Consider the following 4,386-nt stretch of genomic DNA (forward strand, 5'->3'; position numbering starts at 1 on the left):
AGGACTGCATATCAGTATATACAGTGTAGAATCAGGGGAGAATTCTATGAAAGGACCAAGATAGAGTACAACCGGGACAGGGTGAACAGATCATATAGGGAGGGAGGAAGGGAAAACGTAGTTACAATAAAGATGAAAAGAAAACCAGTAGCAACATTTTCTATTTTTTGTGATAGCTCTATAGACCTTCGTTTAAGTAGTTGGCATGCAGTTTTCTAAAATCTTACCTTTCTATAGCTACTACCTGAGTTCAAGTATGGGAAGAGAATGTTGGAGAGAAAGGGAAGCAGATGAACAGAAAGGCAGAAATATGAACATGTGGTTGAGATACTATTCTCTAAATTGCACTGTTTTGGTAGGACATGAAAGGTCAACCTTAAATGTCAAGAAAGTAGATAGTCTTCTTTTTTAAGATTTATTTTTTTAATTAATTAATTATTATTATTATTATTATTATTTTGCAGGGCAATGGGGGTTAAGTGACTTGCCCATGGTCACACAGCTAGTAAGTGCCAAGTGTCTGAGGCTGAATTTGAATTTAGGTCCTCCTGAATTCCACTGCACCACCTTAGCTACCCTCAGAGATAGCCTTCTGTTTTTTTCTTTTTTGTTTTTTGTTTTTTGCAAGGCAATGGGGGTTAAGTGACTTGCCCATGGTCACAAAGCTAGTAAGTGTCAAGCATCTGAGGCCAGATTTGAACTCAGGTACGCCTGAATCCAGGGCCGGTACTTTAGCAAATTTTTAAAGAAATTAAAAAAAAAACTAGATGGCATTTGGTACTTTTTCTACTAAGCCTTAATGATGGCATTTCTAATCCTTTCCCTCCCTTTACTTTATGGTTTCAAACAGAAAATTCTAGTTACTTCTCCAATATACTTTGCTTTGGTGTTGAAACCTTTTGCCATGTACATAGATATCAGGGAAACAGGGTGGTAGAGTGAAAAGAACACTGGATTTTGAGTGACATGAGTTTGAATCACAACTGTACCCCTTACCAGAAATGTGGTGATGAATGAAACACTAAATTCCATCTGAGCTCCAGCTTCCTTATCTGTCAAATGGGTGTAGTGATACTTGGAGTACCTCACAAGGTTATTGGAAGGAGTTTGGGGTGTATGGGGTGTTCAGGAAGGACCAGCACTCTGCTGTGGGGGCTCGCTGGTCCCTTCACAGGGCTGCTCATCCACCTTTGGTATCTGCTTGTCACCCAACTCTCCCCTTTGCTTCCAAGAAAACCACCCAACTCATACCTGTGGCTCCAAGAGGCTGTAGTGTGCAAAGTGGAAACACTCCTGGTAAACCATTTCAGCAGACAAGCTAAACCAGGTTGAGGGTAACCAATTGGTTTCAAACCTATTGGTGAATTAGGGGAAATGTCTATTCCAAGCATGTGAATACTTCCCTTAGTGGAATGGGTGAATGAGAATAATTTGTTCCAACAGACATTAAGGTAGCTGAAGCAAATGCTGTGGAGCTAGACACCAAGGTAATCCACTGCAACCTGGACCATAGTTGGTTATTGTGACTTTGGGGTTGCCACTGAACTTAGATTATTTTGGAAGAGACAGTGAGGCTCATGACTTTGTGCAACTGCCTCACTTAAATTGAATTTATATACATGAACAACACTGTAAAGAGATTGTTCTATAAAATTCAGTGTTATATAAGTTGAGCCATCATTATTATCACCTTGCTCTGTAGGTTCTTTTGAAATTGAAGCCCTCCTAAATGTCTTCATAATAGTAGCCTGTGACTTTTATTTCAGTTTTTCCTTTATTCCATGTACATAATTGTGGGAGGAACAAGCGATGTACCCTACCCTCCTACACAGCTTCCTTGCTTATAACTTTCCTGTACTTCTACCCTACGGTAAACCACATAATTGTGCCTCTATATTAACAGATTGAAACTGTGTCATTATCTTTTCTCAACAATTTTCCACTCTCACTTTCAAGTAAGGCTTTCTATTTCTAAGAATCTGGATGGAGAGATGTTAGGTAGCTACTACTTGAAATTTAAATACAATAATTTAATCCTAAATATATGTCCATATATATATGTGTGTATGTATACATACATACATACATACATACATATATATATATATATATATATATCAACTATGATTACCTATAGCAACCTGCAGCTTTGGAAATTCACCTTCTTTCTTTCCTTGAACCTCTTCTTCCTTCTTATCTTTCTCCTTTGATATAATAGGACTTCCCCTCAATTGATAACAAATGTACATGAAAATATTTTTAAAGAGCAAATTTAAGAGGGTTTTTCAGTAGAGTTAAAGTGATCTCATTGTGTAGTTTATCAGCTCACATTCCTCTTTGATATAAGGACATATAGAGGAAGGTTAGTGGCTACTTCAGTAGATATGAGGCAATGAGGTGACAAAAAGGATAGAGTGCTGGGCCTGGAGTCAGGAAGACACATCTTCCTGAGTTTAAATCTGGCCTCAGAAACTTACTAGCTATGCAATCCTGGGCAAGTCACTTAACTGTGTTTGCCTTAGTTTTCTTACCTGTAAGATGAGCTGGAGAAGGAAATGGCAAACCACTCCAGTATCTCAGCCAAGAAAACCTCACATGGGGTCACAAAGAGTCAGACATAACTGAAAATGACTGAAGAAGAACAAAAATGGTAGTTATGTAAGCCAAATACTTTTCTCTCTAATGGTAGAACTCAAAATGTGAGCTTCCCATATAAAAATGGCAGGGTTCCAAGCTCTTCTACCACTATACTACTTCAAACATTTTCTTTATGTTGTCACTAGGCTCAACACAGTCCATTGTAGAGGTTCATGTTTTGGTATTTGTATTTTGGTATATTTGGTATGAGGATTGTTTAAGGTTGTAAAAAGACTCCTGGGATTTTTCTGGCAATAATGGCCTAGGTAAAGCAGGTGTTATTGATCAGAAATTTATTTATTATAAATTTATTGATCAGAGGAGGCTTCATGACAACAAAATCAAGTAAAGATTCTATCAGCACACACAAACTAGAAAGAAGGTTGGAAGTTGATAGCAACCCTCATAGAAAAGAGAATTTCTATATTAAGGACAACCTAATATATTCAAATTGCTTGAAAAAATTCTAACTAAAGACTTTCCTTTGCAAAAGTCTTTTAATTAGTTTATCAAGAAGACTTCCTTCTTACTTCACCCCTGGGTTCTAGAATATTCTGGAGCATTATCATCAAGGGATGGTCTCCTCTTTAAAAGATAAAGAGTGAAAATAATCAGAAAATAATAACTATATATAGCAAATTAATTTTACAGAGTATTTCCTAGCTATCAACTTTGTGAAGTAATAAGTGTAAATTAATCATGTCCATTTTTCCAAATGAGGAATCAAGTGAACCTAGGAGTCATCCTGTACTCCTCAGTATTCCTTACCCCCCAGATCCAGGCTGTTGAAAAGGCTTGTCATTTTTACCTTTACAATATCTCTTAAATATGCCTTTTCCTCTCATCTGACACTGCAACCACTCTAGAGCAGGCCCTTACACTTGGACTATTGCAAGAGATTACTGGTGAATTGGTATCTGCTTGCCTTAGGTCTCTCCCTACTCCAATATGTTCTCCATTCCATTACTAACATGATTTATCTAAAGTGTTGGTCCAATCATACAATACCCTTTCCCTATTCAACAAACTCCAGGGGCTTCCTCTTGTCTCCAGGAACAAATACAAAATGCTCTGTTTGTCATTCAAAGTTTTTCATAAACTTCCTACTCCTACATTTCCATCATACCTTACTTCCCCAATACATACTCTTTGATCTAATGATACTGACCTCTTGGCCAATGACTCAGAAAATTTTCTTTCTCTGTCCCTCATACCTAGAACAACTTTCCTTTCTCCACTCCAATTACTGACCTCCCCGGCTTTCTTTATGTCCCAACTGAAACCCCGCTTTCTACAGGGAGCCTTCCTTAACCCCTTTTAATTCCAATTCTTTCCTTCTTTTAATTATTTCCTATTTATCCTGTATATAGCTTGCTTTGTATGTATTTGTATGTTGTCTTTCCCATTAGATTGTAAGTTCTTTGAAGGCAGGGACTCTCTTTTGCCTTGTATCTTCCTGCGAGGAACAAAGTAGGTGATTTGTAAATGCTTATTGAATGAATGAACGAATGAATATGTGAGAATCAGTGTGGTATGGGAAAATAAACACACACATAAGATCATTAGGAGAGACCTGAGTTTGCATCCTACCTTTAATATTAGCTGTGTTGTCTTGGCTAAGGTCCTTAACTAAATTTTTTGAGGCTTAATTTTCACATCTGCACAATGGGAATAATAAAAAAAAAGTGCACCTAAAAGTTTTATAGATATGTAAGTTATTGCTATAGTCAAATACTCAAAAACTATCAT

This window comes from Dromiciops gliroides, chromosome 6 (genome assembly GCF_019393635.1).
Source record: "Dromiciops gliroides isolate mDroGli1 chromosome 6, mDroGli1.pri, whole genome shotgun sequence".
NCBI classification, from domain to species: Eukaryota; Metazoa; Chordata; class Mammalia; order Microbiotheria; family Microbiotheriidae; genus Dromiciops; species Dromiciops gliroides.